General features: G+C 48.2%; 1 pseudogene; it reads right to left on the bottom strand.

Annotated features, from left to right (window-relative positions):
• Window positions 1-14,980: 14,980 nt before the first annotated feature.
• The window catches only part of LOC144122305 (uncharacterized), a 35,523-nt pseudogene continuing 34,674 nt past the window's right edge, over window positions 14,981-15,829 (bottom strand).

The raw sequence follows: 15,829 nt of genomic DNA on the forward strand, positions 1-15,829 counted from the left end.
TCTAGGCTCTGCACCTCCGGATTAGTGCTTTCGCAGATATACATGCCGACGGAATAATTTTAGACAGCCCAAAGGAAGGCTCAAAGTAAGAATTGGTAGAAATCCGCGTATCGGGCATGGCTACGACTTGATGTGAGAACGTATCTATAGCGTCACGCATGATGTTATCGAAACGAACTGCTGACGTAGCGATAACATTTCGAGGACATTTGGTAATTCAGGAAGAGCTCTGTTGGGATTCCAGCCACAAGTTTAAAACCTGGACCCAAGACTTGGTTCTCTGAGTTCGTTTTACTGAACTCACAAAGGAAATTATTCAGTGATCCTAAACATCTTCACAAAAACAGCGCGTACGAAAGTACGGATGGCAAGAACACGCTGTATGCTATGATCCCGTCACTAAAGTTGTTTGAAAGTACACAGACATACTATCGGCTAGCAAAGGACAAAAGAACAACGTAAATTCGACAGCGGCACAATGAAACACGAGTAAAACTTAAAAAAACTCATTTCCGGCAAAGGTTATCGCGACTGCGGCTTTCAAAACCGCTAATGGATTTCTGTGCTAGGACAGGCTTAGTTAAGCTTATTTCTGGGCGCTGTACACAGTGACACTGAAAGGCACGTACGAAAGGTGCCACTGTTCCCTAGTCAAAGGAGATTCGGCCATGTCCGGGAAATCAGCGTCGAATGCGCAGCAAAGCTGTCTGCATTGCTGGAAGGGAGGCAATTTTCAATTCTTAGAAAATAAGAATGCTTGGCCGGGGCGCGCACATGTGCATGTGCATGGAAGAACAGCTCTATTCCTTCCCCAAGGGCATGCCAGAAGCGGAAAAGTGTTTGCATTCCATAGGCGAAAGGCGTGAGCGAGGCGCTGGCTCGCATTCTCGGTAAAGAAGGGGTACATACAACGCACAAACCGACTACCACCATCGGACGCTTCTCCCCTCCCCCCCACACCCCCCCAAAAGACCATCACCCAAAAGAAAGGGCCCAAGGCGTTGTATAGAAAATCCCCTGCTCGGTCTGCCTGGCTTCGTGCTTAGGGGAAACGAAGAACTTCGCCGAAATAATGAGGCAACACAAGCCGGAGGTTTGACAAATTAACCGTCAGCGCAGCGCTGCGGCCGAACACTGCGAGGCATGCGACCACCGAATTGACTTTGACGGCACTATTGTACTAGACACCGAAGCTAACCCACGAAGGAGGCTTCTACTCTAGTCGTGGCACATCCAACAGACACGGAAGAATGTTAATAGCTCACAGGAGACACTTACCTCTTCTTACATCCATGGTTTGCGGATGGTGCCCCCCCCCCCTCCCCTCCATCGTCATGGCTCTAACCATAATGACGCAGTTTGTGAGGTGTGAACACTGTACCCTCGAGAGAGCTGGGATTCTTGCTCTGTGAATTCCGCACAGTGGAAGAAGAGACTGCAACGCATAACGAGGCACTATTAAACGGGAGAACAGTGGTGGCGGAAGAGCGTTCCCGAACCGGCTCCGGGGGCAAAGCAGTTCTGAACATTTTTAGCATACCGTAGACGTACTACCGGAGACGTATACCAGTTTACCGGACCCCTCCTGCGCATGCGCAGTGGCATTGTTGGGGTGATGGGCAGCCACTGCGCGTGCGCAGCCGGCCTTCCGGTAAATTGGTATACGTCTCCGGTTGCACATCTACGGTGTGCTTTGCAGTCTTTCAACGTCACGTTGTTTAGACCGGTGGAAAGTTTTTGCGGAAAGCACATGTGTGCTCGGAACCGCTCTGGGCGTTGTGTGAACAAGGATGCAGACTTGATATCTTGTTAGGTGAAGATTTTTGCTAGAAAATGATGTCTTTTCGCAAAATGAAGAAAAGTATTGGCCGGGTCGCGTGTGTGTACACGGGTTGACTCATTCCCACGTGCAGGTGTTTAACAGAGCGGCTTCCTGGCTAACAAAACTAGGAAGTGTGTTGCCGTGCATATCCGCCATCACCCCCATTACCCCTTTTCCTCGGCTCCTGCACCGTTTAAATACGGCAGGACCTAACTGTCTCGCTACTGTCTGTCATCAGCTGTATCTGGTTGGCCAGTTCCCTGGGTCCATTGACTTTCTTCTGCTGAAGATTTGATGTATCACCTGGTCGAGAGAGTCATTACCAAAACGGTAAGTAACAAGCTTCCCAAGCTATTTATGTAAGCACCTGGGTCCATGTTGTGTTTTGTGTTTGTTTGCGTGTCCTGATTACGCAATTGAGGGCGGTGGATGTGGTTTTTAGTGCGAAAGCAAATGTATTATTAATTCCCGAAGGTTATGCAAGACAAGAAAGCTAATTTACCGAAGCTTTAAGAGTTAATATGCATAGGTCCGTCTAATGCAGAAATATAGCAGTGGCCTACGGCTGGTCATAATATTTCTGAAGTGCGTAATTAACAAGCAGCGCTATCTCTTTTCTTTACATAATTTGATCTCATCATTTTCAACATAAGTGTAGACCAAGTGAGAACTTTATTTACATATGTACACATGCCAAGGTTAGCGGATACATTGCCATTCACAAGTATACATTATGCTAAGCATGTAAGGCGAGCGAAAAGTATCTTTGAGTAACTAACAGGAATTGCTCGTGGGCGATGTAAAACGGTATAGCATACCTATTGACAGAAGAGTGAAGCGGCAATACTTAAAAAAAAGAAACCTGCAGCTCTTTCGCTTTGACGAAAACAACTGAAGTTTACATTCCCATGTGGAGGAATAAAAATTACCGCATAACAATATGTTTGTATGGAAAAGATGACAACCTAAACCTTTCAAGTGTCGAATATTTGCAGAGTGCGCGGTTAATTGTTTCCTCAAGCTTTCATAGGATTAGCTGAGCGACTCTGTTTACCAGGTGTTACAGGGAAGAAATTTTTAAAGGTATGCTTTTTGGCTTTAAGATGTGACTTTTTCGGCACAGTATTACTACTGTTGGGCACCAGAAAACCGGTGAATTGTTTTAGTAGTAAGCTGGTTAACTAGATTTTAATAATTAACTTTTAACGATTGGTGTAAGGCGCTTAGTTGCAATCATAGATTTGTAGCCGGTCGTTAGTAATAGCCATACAAGTCTTTTATAATTTCGAAACATGGCTGTCTTTGGCGCTCTGCCTCGACAAAATTTGGGTTTTTTGACTAGTTACGTGCACCGGAAAGGTTTCTTTGCCTGCATGCTTTCGAAAGCGCATGTATTTTGGTGCTAATTGGTTCTTGGCGGTAAGTGGTTTTTTATTAATATAATAGTAAAAAGGAATGAAAAGATTTTTGCTAGCCCCGGCATCTGCCATCGATACTGAAGCACCTGAGCTGGGGCAGCGGAAATAAAGGATAGTAGACAGAAGGGAGAAATGAAACGAAAGAGGTGAGGGGACAGGAAGAGAGGATAGGGGGATTAATAATATATACAAACTATTTACACAATAAGAAATGTGCTATTTGGTTCTTGAAGATTGGTTTTTGAGGAAAGGAAATGACGCAGTAACTGTCTCGCCTATCTCGGCGGACACCCGAACCGCACCGTAAGGGAAGAGATCAAAAGAGTAAAAGAAGAAAGGAACAAAGTGGCGCCGTTGTGGAGAACTCCGGAATAATTTCGACCAACTGGGGATCTTCAAAGTGGACTGATATTGCACAGCACATGGGTGCCTTTTGCGTTTCACCTCCATAGAACCGCAGTGGCTGCGGTTGAGTGCCAACGCGGGTACTCCAGCTCAGTAGACAACACCTTAACCACTGGGCCATCGCACAGTGTGGCCAAATTTTGTCGAGCCACTGCGATGAGGGTAATCGCGTTTTCGAAATTACTATCGGTTACTTACCGGTTAACTACTGAGTAACTAACGGTTAACTACCGGAGCGATTACGCCGTTGCCTCACGTTTGACCTTGAACGTCTTTGCAGCACCGCAGCCATAGCAAGGAATCACGTGACTTCGCCGCGCAGCCAAGCCTAGTCTTTGCCGTCGTTGCGCAGGGGCTCCGCAGCTGCGGAGCGGCTGCTTCCGGACCACGTGATTTAGCCGAGCCTCAGCTGGATAAACAAAAAATTAGTTGTGGTTCAACTACTCCTGAACATTGTTAGAGCGAGAGCTGTGACGTGTTGTGCAAGTAGATGCGGCTTGGCGTCTGTAGCGTTGATTGCGTTCCGCTCGCTGGATAGGCAGCGCGCCCACCTTGGCAGGTGGCAGGTAAATTAATGGTTGATCGCGAGAGGTTGGTCGCCCAATGAACGCTGTGGCCTATTGCTGCAGTGCCGCGTGTCTCCCACAACGTTATGAGCGCTAATGCATGCGGCCCACATCTCTCGCCACCGCCACGTACCTCAAAGCGCGATTGAGGCGTCCACTGACCCAGGTGGCCAGTCATATGCGCCCTTCCTTTCCACAAAATCATCGGAGTCTAGAACGTTGTCAGCGCCAATGCTAATGAACACAATGAATGCCGACAGCTTTCGCTTTGTTAGTTTATAAGAGAGCCCAGGAAAATGCAAAGCTTTTTGTTTTGCCTTTTTTATTCATGTTTGAAATAATGTCGCTAGCTAAAATATATATAAGCTGGGAGGAATACACATTTTAAAGGCGTCTTGAGCCCCGCCGCGGTGGCTCAGTGGTTAGGGCGCTCGACTACTGATCCGGAGTTCCCGGGTTCGAACCCGACCGCGGCGGCTGTGTTTTTATGGGGGAAAAACGTTAAGGCGCCCGTGTGCTGTGCGATGTCAGTGCACGTTAAAGATCCCCAGGTGGTCGAAATTATTCCGGAGCCCTCCACTACGGCACCTCTTCTTCCTTTCTTCTTTCACTCCCTCCTTTATCTCTTCCCTTACGGCCCGGTTCAGGTGTCCAACGATATATGAGACAGATACTGTGCCATTTCCTTCCCCCCAAAAAAAGCAATTATAAAAGGTGCCTTGATCAGGTTTTCTTTAGGTTTTTTCAGGTTTTCATTGACGAACATGTATCACAGAAATTAGTGGTTTCGGAAATTTGGACAGTAGGAGGTCCAAAACGCAGCAGTCAGGGACACTTCTTATAACAAAATGCCTCCGTAACTATTTGTATACCGCCAGTTTTGAGTACTCGATTTCCAAACTTAGCGATGATTCCAAAGACAACGCATTTTTCATATATGTATTTTTTCACGCTGAGCGGGCAGTCTGAGTTAGGTAGATAGCGCGTGGTCAAGATTTTGAGCAAAGCCTCCCAGTAACTGAAGAAGGCATACATTTCGTCACAAATGGATATGTTAACATTTGCATAAATTATTGTTCAATTTCATTGTCTCTCATTTCGTAGCGACATGTCTTTCCTTTGTCTTTTCTTTGGTTCACTTGTGCTTCGCTTTTTCGTTCCTCGGCGTGTGTGAGTTTTCTTGCGCTAAGTGTTTCACCATGCCATCTTTGGCTTCTTTCTTACAGAGCAAGGGATACCTTGGAAAGGATATTCCAAGTGGCATTGCTCCGTTGAATCAAGAAAAAGTCTGAACGGCGCCTGTCTCCGGGAATTTAAGCACCCAAGCAAGTCATCACCACAACGACTGGAAGCTGCTGCTGAGGAAGTCATTTACGCTGTGCAAAAGAAACTTTCAAACAGCCGTCGGTCCAGCGGGCTTGTCAAGGTGAACATATACCTGGACATCTTTAGATGGGTTTTCAGTAGGAAAGGAAGACGGCTAGAAAGGGTTTGGATTCTGTGCAGTGATCATGATCGAGGCAGACTTCTCGAAGCTGAATTTTCCCTTTGGGTGGTATACTCGATTAGTACGTGGAAAATAACGAGAGACCTGAGCGAGAAACGAAACTTGCAGTGCAGTGGCGATTGAGTTTCCAGTGCGGGTGAAGGCTACTGTGACACGACAGAAAGCTTGCAAACTCTTTCCAAACGGCTATCCTGTGGAAAGTCTGCAAATGTTCCTTGTGTCGAAGGTTGTTGCAGGCAGAACCTAACGCAGAGAAATGTCCTGATTTATGTTTTAGTGAGTCCTCCGCCTTTCAAATCTATGTTTCCAGCGCATACGTTTTGCAACTTTGTTTTTGTTTTTTATATAGTATTGATTCTTGCATTTCAATTTGTGTTGTTTAGTATTTCTTTTAAAAATGAGCTCGGGAGCTTCGCGCTTAGAGATTTCTGAATGTGGCATTTCATTTACATTGACAAATCAAACAGTTCTGAAAATCTCTAGCAACAAAATGCTTTTGGAGAAATCGTATTTTGAGACAATAAACTCTTTGACTCCACATAGCATGCCCAGCTCAGAGAGTTTAAAGGTTTGTTGAGACAAGATCTAGAAGCTTCTGCACCCCGGTAGCCACTCAGCACCGAAATATTAAAGGCAGAGCAAAAGAGGGGCTCCTTAAAAAAGAGCCATTTAAACATTCCATTTGATAAGGAAAGTTCTGTCCAAAATCCAAATAACAATATCAAGGACACGATTATTCAAGCTTTACAATAAGAAATGAAGCTAATGGAGGGTGTATCAGAGCGGTCTCTTTCAGAGCTGCGTAAGTCCATTCAAGATTTTGAGAAAAAATGCCTTCAGCTGCAAGACGAAAATAAAAGCCTGTCATCACAGGCAAAAACAGCCGCTTGCTCAACAACCGCGGAAAAAGGTTCGGGGAAGGTTCGAAAAGCACCGATAGAAGAAAGCTGCATTCTGCAGGATGTGTGATAGTTCAAGTGCTAGAAGAAATTTTAGAAAGCTATGGGTTGAACTTATGCCTGTTGGTTGTAGAAGACCTTCAAGGGCTACTGCACAAAATAATTTTTCTGACATTGACGGCATCTGTGTAGCGCGAAATATCAAAAATAATACCGCAGTAATGGTAAAACTGACTATCGGAATCCATCTTCCCCCGAGAAGAAAAGCGTCCGTGCAATCACCGCGCTCTGAAAGAACCACTTTGTAAGCAATGTTTTTTGGGAAAAAATGTCTTCAACTGTCCCTAATTTACCCTCGCTCCGTGTCATCAACTCGTACATGCAAAAACTAGACGAAAGCACTGCTGTGTAAATTTAAAACCCCAGGAGAGGTAACTGGCGCTCAGGTGTCTTTTGTGCACGAACTGGAAATCTGTTGGGGAGTACGCAGTCAAAAGAGGTACGACAGGAGAAGGGCTCAGGTCGCAGTCAATTTTGGTTACAATAGAAGGAGATGGCTGTGTTGTCAGCAAACGACCAAGCTCGACAACTCTTTTCTCCTGATTGACAGCAGCAGGCTGCTGTCAATCATACTCAATCATCAATCAATCATACCGCCATACTTTTCAACGCCCGCTCGCAGTCGTCGCAGTTTCTGACAACTATTTTCAGATTACACAAAGTCTGAAGGATTTGATTGACGAAGTTACCAGTGTTGTGAAAAGGGGCAGTGTTATCTTGGAGGGACAGGAAGTTCCTGCCTTAGTCTGTGTGGGCTCCGATCTAAAATTCTTGCTCATAGTTCAAGGAATGCAGTCAGCGTCTTCTAGGCACCCATGTCCTTTCTATCGTGCAAATTTAAAGGAACGAAGCAGAGCTGGGGCGAACACAGAGCTTAATAAGCCGCCTCTTCTGCGCACTCTAAAAAATATGAGAGAGGACGGCCTTGCTAAAGAACACGGAATGAAAGTAGTTCCCTTATTCAACATTGAACCTGCGTTTGTGGTTCCAGATATTTTACACATGCGCATTAGAGTCGTTAATCGTCTGGTTGATGGATTGATTGTTGAAGCAATGGACAAAGACAACCGCGATAAAGTTACGAACCTAAACACCAAGGGCACTCACGTAGAAGCGATTGTGCAGGCAATTAACAGCTGTGGTATAAAATTTGAACTGTGGTAGGACGAAAGAAAAGGAAAAAAATTACCTCATTCAAGGAGACTCCTGCGAGCGCCTGCTCGAAATGCTGCCAGAGAGGCTCCTTGGAAAACTCAGCCCGGAAACAGAAAAGAAAATCATCTCACTTTGGAAAATGCTTAGTCGCGTTTTTGATCATATTGAGCATAACACGAGCGGCGAAAGCATCGAGCAAGAAACGACAAAATTTCATAAAACCTACTTAGAACTTGGAGAACTAGGGCATACGGTTTGCGGGGCTGAGAGAATGACGTCATATATGCATATTCTTTCCTGTCATGCCTCAAAGAAGCATAAAGAATTCAAGTGTTTGGGGTGGCTTTCCATCGAAGGCATTGAGAAAAAGAATGATATTCTGAAACAATTGCATCATGCAAAATCCAATAAATGGAATGCTGCTGCCGCCGACGCACTGAAGCTGGCAAAATGCCTTGAGAATAGCGCACACGCAACAATAAGTCGCGCGTACAAAAAAACACGATCCTTTATACTGGGTTGAAGGTATGATTATAAGAGAGTCGCACAAATAGGGCTCGAAGCGCTCCCGAAACGGAGCACGAGGATACACCTCCCGCTTGCATCGAGGATATGGACGCGGTTGAACTGCGGACCTAACTGAAAGCCGCTGGCGTTTCAACGAAACTAAAATCAGTTCCCAAACTGCGTGAGATGCTTCGCAAAGAAAGAGAAAAGCGATGTGTTCAGCAGCCGACTTGACTTCTAATGGCAAAAAGTTCCCTTGCCTGTTCGCGACGTTGCACAAGTCTGTATGCCTGTTTTCACTTTTTTAAGGAAATATCGACCAAAAATTTTTGTACTGCAGTATGTGCACACTTGCAGCTTGTTACGGTTTACTACGTCTCTTCACTCAGTGCTAAAACTCGCAGTATCGCTTGCACGACTAAGCGAATGTGAAATTCTTTGTTTATTCTTATATATAGTAACTTATATGTGCACTAAATGTTCTTCGTTCTTCGCCATATTTGTGATAATTTGTCTCGATGTGCAATATATACCCGCTGTATGTGTATTGATGTATGAGATGTTTATACTTTTTTCTATAGTGTCACGCTGTGCTGTTTTGTGTTCTTTGTGTTTCATGAAAATTAGGCCACCTGTGTTTTATAATTAGTGCAGTGCACGTTTGAAATGCCACCGGAGTGCACATATGGCTGCCCATGTTCCCTCCAAAACAGCGCGGTTCATGTGGCTGACCTGATTGTAGCGCGGCTATTGCACCTCTCCTTTCCTCACAACCAACCTAGTGATGTGTGGCAGTTGCAAGTGGTACACGTCTGTGTAAAAAGTGTAAAGTTTTGTCATACTTAATATTTACTACTGACACTTTCAGAAGCTGGTTCAGTGCATGAGTGATATTGTGTATTTCTAGGAAACGGTCGAAATGTATCATTTAGACTTTTTCTGCGCCATGATGTAATGCGATAATAAATGTATTCAGTTATGTCAAGTAAAGTTCCCTTTTGAATTTTTTCGACGAGTTTTTGTAGCGATAGCCACATTACGGTGGCATTTCGTCCCTTCAGCGTGGCGGCGCCGTGGCAGTGGCGGCGCCGACACCCTGTGTCTGCGCCGCCATGCTCTCACGTGGTTGGACACGTGGTGCGGACAGCTGCCGGCGGCGCGGCGCCGTGGCTTATCACGTGGTTCGTCACGTGGTTGGTCACGTGACCAAGTTTCACTCGGCCAGCTGTAGAGCTGTAGCTAGAGCTGTAGCTATCGCGTCACTCCAGGTTTAAGCAAAGCTAAAGCACCGCCAATATTTTTCTTGCAACTAGCTGGCACAAAAGGACAGGAACAAAGAATTGAGCAAAACGCTCAACAGGTTAGGAAATTTGGTAGGCTGTAGAGCCACGTTTAGGGTGCTGTTGCTAATGCAGGGAACATGAATAAGTGCCATACGCATTGCTACATTTAATTTTCGCTATTTTCAACTTCTCTCCGCAACTTAATGTGGCCCCCTTTTGGAGATTCTCATTTGCGACTATGTTCTATTTGAGAGCCTGTATCCGCAAATGGGTTCCGTCGATCGCACCGACGACGCAAGGAAAGCCGGCGACCGCGTAGAAGCCGCCTTGGGCTTCCCGCAGTTGGCTAGGCGACGGCCAGCTGGAAAGAAAACGGGGGTGGTCATCTTCCGTTTCACGCCGATGCCATGCGCGGGCTTGCACACACTCGATCGCACGCGCACATATTAAGGGAGTCACATTTATAATGATATTAATCTCACCTGACCATTACACAGCCTCGCACGGTGTCGGCTCGAAAGAACAGAATCAAGAAATATGCGCTCGAACACCAAAACATTCACGGCCAGCGATAATTATACACACTGCTTGCGATCCTTTCGCGTGAAAAAGAACGCATTTGAGACGTCGGACGTGCGGCAGCTGATGTTCAAGCCGCGCAACTGGTTAAAATACATGCGAAAATACGCAGAGCCAAAGAAAGCAAGCGGCAGTAACAACACAGAGGGAAAGATAGAAGGCTGGAGACAGGCTTACCAGATCCAATCTTTGCTGCGGCGGACGAGGGCGACAGCAACTCGGCGTACTGTGCGGCTTGCTGTAGATTCGTGGGCGCCGATCACACCTCCGGCAGTAATTCAGGAAACAGCCGGAGGCAAAAACTTCAGTGCCAGCATCAGCTGCAGCTCGGTGCACAAAGCGCCGCTCCGAACGCTCCAACGCGTCGAGGGCTCGATCTTGGAGCGAAGAAGCTTGGCTTGGCTCGGCGAGAAATGCCTTCACGCCCGAGCCGTAAGCGGCGCTGCAGCTGCTCCTTTCTGAATGTGTCAAGCCGATCTGTCCCGTCACTAAATACGCGTTCGCGGTGCAACAGCCGATCGGCGAGCAACTCGAGGCGGATCAACCGCACAGCAGCCATGTTGGAGAAGACTGCAATATTTTTCGTTGAGACTGCCCGAAGCAGGCTAGGTTTCCTGCCTATTGAAAGCTTCACTTCCTGCCTTGTTGCAGGCTAGTTTCTTTCGTGCAAGCAACTTTTCGGCTAGGGAAGATATACTCCAATGAGCTGCGATTGCGTCTGAAGTTTAGAGTAAGACTGGACTAACGAGTTTTGTGCAAGCGGGCCCTGGTATTTGCGTTGTCGGCGTCGGCGCCATGAGAGAAAAAAAAACTCACGGGCATGGCTCTGGCAGGTGGTCTCAAGGGAACAACGTGTTGGAGGCTGGTGGGCCACCTAGGTGACGTTAAGGGGTACGCTATCGCGTCATACCTTTAAGGCGGATATTGCGTCCCTCCAATTTTTCCTAGCACTGAATGCATAAAATCCGCGAGTATTAGAACATGTAACATCTGTCCTGGGCTAATTTGATCATGTACAGATCACGAGAATGTCTTTCGACGTAGTTGTGTGCAGCCTTCGTGTGCATGTCTTATGTTATTCGTATGTTCGCACTAATGTTTTGTGACCGCTTTAGTTGGCGATGCTCCCTGCGCGGGAAGCTGTGTTGTCAGCGTGCAAGCTGGCAATTTGAATCAGTGGTATAACTCTATGCTTGCATGTTTTTTTTTCAGGTCTTCAGCAGCAGGGCTGACTGGTGGCACCCTTTCTTCTTTCATTTTTGTGTGCAGTGGCATTCAAGGGTACTTGATGCTCTTTGTTGTTTTTGTTTGAACTTTGAAATAAAGTGACTTCTGCTTGTTGCATCACTGCGTTGTTTTATTCTCAAATTAATGACAGTAAATGAAATGACTCCAGTTCGGGTGAGCGATAGGGGCAGGGAGTAACAGTATGTAAATAATGGAGTAATTATTCAGCATCCTCTGTAGCCATATGGCTGCTCTTGTGTGGATGCTAATAGGCAAATTGCCTAGACAGCTACTACGCCATTTGCTTTCCTCAAAACCAACCTTACTACACCGTTCCTACAAACTCCGTTCTCTTCCCCCCACCCTTCCCTGCTGTCCTGCTAGCAGTCTAGGTTAGCTCTGAACACCGGATGTTTCTTCATAAATAGCGGGGTTCCCGTGGAAGCGTTTTCCTTGGTTTCATTACTTCCTTTTTACCCGGAAGGATGCGCATGGGCGGATACTAATGTGCGATTAAACCTCCAAAACCTTACTCCACCTTTGGGAATTGGGCCTGCAACTATGTACAACCTCTGTCAAGACTGTTGCTTTTCAGCAGTTTACAAAGGTCTGTTGTAGCACAAGTCCACACAATGTGTGCTGCTCCCGCTTCCTCCAGGTAAGTGATCTACGTGCACAATATTGCTACGTGGCCCGAAGTCTATAGGCAGGCAGACGGACGACCGGAGCACAGGGCACAGAGAACACTGAGCGGATAGCGCGCACACACCCGGCAATTCCTCCACGTCGTCTTTACGAAGATTATCCGTTGCGCGGACTCCCGGTCGAAAAGGCACCGTCCCGGTGTACATCAGTGCAGTGAATGGGATTGCGAGACATATCACAACATCAGGCTCATGCTGAGAGGACCTGGCACCGAGGAAGGCCGCAGCGATCTCATAAGTGTCTGCGGTGACTTGGCGCAGCACACGGTACGGTCCGATATAGCAGGACAGAAGTTTTTCAGAGCCCCACGCGGCGAGATGGCGAGGGAGCCAGGGGAGGAGGAGACCACACGGTGAGAACGGCTGTAGACTTCCTGCTGAGAGCTCTGGGAAGCGAGTAGCCGGGAAGCGAGTAGCAGTAAAAGTGGGAAGCAGCGTCTCCAGAGGCAGTAGGGGCTCGCGGCAGTACAAAAGATAAAAAGGGGAGCAGCCGGCAGTGTCATGGAGGGAGAATTTTACGCGAAGGTCACATAGGGTAGAGCGATATCCAAGTCGCGGTAGTCCGGAGAAACGTACATGGCCAACATTTTGGTGAGTGCGGTTGAGGTGTTCTGTGAGGCCGTTTGTCGGCGGGTGGTAGGCAGTGATGAGCTTATGTTCTGTAGTGCACGGCCGAAGAATGTCCGCGACAACTCTGGACATGAAGCATCCGCCTCGGTCGGTAAGAAGTTGACGAGGAGCACCATAATGTAGGATGCGGTCAGTCAAAAGAAAATCGGCAACATCAATAGCAGTACTGGTGGGAAGTACCCGCGTGATTGCGTAACGAGTAGTGTGTCTGTGGCAACAGCTACCCATCTGTTACCCGAGGTGGATTGCAGAAACGTTCCCAAAAGGTCTAAGCCGAGGCGTTCGAATGGTTTGGGTGGGACGTCAATCGGCAGAAGCAGACCGGCCGACAGAGTGGTGGGGCGTTTCCGGCGCTGGCACTCCTCGCAGGCAGCAACATAGGGGCGTACACAGAGGTACAGAGGTAGAGGCGGGGCCAAAAGAATCGACGACTCACGCCGTAGTAAGTACTGGAGACACCCAAGTGGCCAGCAGTGGGAAGATCATGCAGCTCTCGGAGGACAGCAGTGCGGAGGTGTTTGGGCACAACGAGGAGGAGGCCAGGGCCTGCTTGATTAAGGCTCCTACGGTATAAAACTCCATCACGGAGCACAAAGCGGCACTTCGGAGGGTCTAATAAGGTGGTATGGAGGTGGTCGATAATTTAGCGCAGCACCGCAGCGTGGCGCTGTTCTTCGGCCATGTTGGCGAGGGCAGAGAGAGAGAGCACAGGGCGTCCTCGCTGTCAGTGCCAGGATTGTCACACGGGCGAACAGGGTAACGGGAAAGGCAGTCAGCATCGGCGTGCAAGCGACCAGACTTGTAGAATACAGAGTAATCGTACTGCTGCAGGCTCAGTGCTCAACGACCTAGCCGTCCTGTAGGGTCTTTCAGGGAAGAGACACAGCACAACGCATGGTGGTCAGTGACAACTGTAAAGTAGCGGCCGTATAAATATGGGCGGAATTTCCCAACCGCCCACACAAGGGCTAAGCACTCACGTTCCGTAATTGAGTAATTGCGCTCCGGGGCAGAGAGGAGGCGGCTGGCGTAGGGGATGACACGGTGCTGTCCGGATTGCCTCTGAGAGAGGATAGCGCCGATGCCGTAGCCCCTAGCGTCAGTGCGGACTTCAGTGGGAGCGGTCACACCGAAGTGTGCCAGAACTGGCGTGGTAGTAAGCTTCAATATCAGGGTGGAAAACGCTTGTACTTGGTCGGGACCCCAGATGAAGGTGGCGTCCTTTTTCAGGACGTCGGTGAGGCAGCTAGCGATGTCGGCGAGGCCTTCAACAATTTGACGAAAGTAGGAGCACAGCCCTAAGAGGCTTCGGACGTCGTTACAGGAACGTGGCTGGGGAAAGTCTGACGGCTCGGTTCTTATCAGGGTCACGATGGACCCCGTGTGGTCGACCACATAACCCAAGATGGCGAGCTGACGGCGCGCGAAACTGCACTTAGACGAGTTGAGGTGCAGGCCGGAACTTGGCGGAAGAGGGAAATGATTTGGGAAAGGTCAGCGAGATGAGAGGAAAACGTCGGCGAAAAGACAATGACTCATCGAGATAGCACAGGCAGGTGGACCACTTAAAGCCTTGCAAAATGGCACCCATCATGCGTTCGAATGTTGCTGACGCGTTGCATAATCCGAAAGGCATAACTTTAAATTGATAAATGCCATCAGGGGTCACAAAGGCGGTCTTCTCTCGGTCCTGCTCATTTACAACAATTTACCAGAAGCCCAAACGAAGATCTATGGATAAGAAGAATTTGGCACCATGGAGCCAATCAAGTGCGTCATCGATGCGCGTCGGGAGGTACACGTCCTTTATAGTGATTTTATTCAAGTGGCGATAATCAATTGAAAAACTCCTTCTTCTTGACAAGTAACTTCCGCATTGATTACCTGACGCCCGGCGTGAGAGACCCGGTAGGGGCAGCAGCGGATGGGAGGGGCATCACCGGTTTCAATGCGGTGCCTGACGGCGAGAGTTTGACCCAGCGTGGTGTTGTTCACATGAAAATCAAAAAATATCCGAAAAATACTCGATAAGGGCACGAAGCTGGGCAGTTTGGTCGGGACGGAGGTCGGTAGCCATCATTGTCGTGAAGGCGTCTGTCGACAGAGGATCCTGCCGGCGCGTGGCGGCGGTGTCTTGAACAGGGGTGGCGGCCAACGTAGCGACGTGGCAAGGAGCGATAGGGGATAGCGTAGCCACGCAGATGCCGGACGGGAGCACTTAAGAAGAGACGCCGAAGTTGAGGAAATGCAGCGAGAGGGCGTTGTCTAAGACGATGGCGATGGTATGAGGTAGGGCATCGTTACGGGTCAGCAAGAGGTCAAGATTGGGACTGGGCGAGGTGGGGTCAGTGGAACGAAAGAGGCGGTTCGGGATGACAGGCGAGAGTATTTGGCCCTGAACAGTCGCAGTGATACAACGAATGGTTCTGAATCCAGCAGTGGAAGTTGGAGGTCTAGGACACCCCCCGATCAGTCAATAAGGGCGGAATGTTCAGTCAAAAAATCCAAGCCGAGGATAAGGTCATGCGCACCAGTGGTCAGCACGGTGAACTGAACCGGTACACTCTGGCCGGCAATAGTAACGCGCACGGTACACATACCGTCCACAGCAGGCGTGACGCCATCCGCAATACGCACACGGGACATTCCAGGCGTGAGGACTTTGCGGAGGCGACGGCGGAGGGCAGCACTCATCGCTGATACATGGGCACTGGTGTCAATCAGGGCGCGCACAGTAACACGGTCGATAGTGACGTCCATGAGATTAGGTCGAGTGGTCGAGAGACGATTTGTGTATTGTATGGTATTGTATTGTATTGGGATTCTATATGGCGCATAAGCTACTCAGGCTATCATGCGCCAAACACATGGTAGGATTTATTTCAAGCATTGGTTGTCCTCAGTGAAAGTCCTTGTCCGGACAGGGACTCCAAGGAGACCAACTAATCAAATGTAGACCTCAGCCGCCTTCTCAGGTCTGAGAAAATGAATGAGGTGTATCGTAAAATGCGTCAAAGCATAGGGTAAGGATTTTTAGAAATAATAGTTATGTGATATTATTTTTTGT

The sequence above is a fragment of the Amblyomma americanum genome, chromosome 1, assembly GCF_052857255.1.
Source record: "Amblyomma americanum isolate KBUSLIRL-KWMA chromosome 1, ASM5285725v1, whole genome shotgun sequence".
In the NCBI taxonomy this organism is placed as follows: domain Eukaryota; kingdom Metazoa; phylum Arthropoda; class Arachnida; order Ixodida; family Ixodidae; genus Amblyomma; species Amblyomma americanum.